The sequence below is a fragment of the Haliaeetus leucocephalus genome, unplaced genomic scaffold (genome assembly GCF_000737465.1).
Source record: "Haliaeetus leucocephalus isolate CR32 unplaced genomic scaffold, Haliaeetus_leucocephalus-4.0 Scaffold110, whole genome shotgun sequence".
NCBI lineage: Eukaryota > Metazoa > Chordata > Aves > Accipitriformes > Accipitridae > Haliaeetus > Haliaeetus leucocephalus.
In genome coordinates this window covers 1,089,421-1,089,880 of record NW_010972546.1, presented here as the reverse complement: position 1 = coordinate 1,089,880, position 460 = coordinate 1,089,421, and positions in this window count along the sequence as shown.

Below are 460 nucleotides of genomic sequence, written 5' to 3'. Positions count from 1 at the left end.
CTCCTGGCCCTGAGCGAGTCCTCCCTGCGCAGGGACACTTGTGACAACCATCGCCCCAGGAGTCCTGCTGTGTCTCCCAGGGAGGGCAGTGTCCCTGGTGTCACTTTACCGTGGAGGGGAGGGGGGGGGAGACTCAAGGACATATCCTGGGGACAGAGCCATGCTCCTTCCCCTACCCTGCCAGACCCCGCTGTCAGCACCACCCAGGATCAGGACCCCCAGGGGTGAGGGAGACGGTGGGGTGACAGTGCCAGGTCCCCGGCCGTGGGCGCAGCGGGGATGCTCATGAGCCTGACACCCGTCTGGGTGGCCACGACGGCTGATCTCACAGCGGGGTGGGTGTGGGGGGGGTGCCTGTGAATTTATCCTCGCCGGCGATGGTATAACAGGAATGAATTAGCACGTCGTGACGTCAGGGACTACATGTGCTGCAGCACTTGCTTCCCCCCCTGTTAATGAG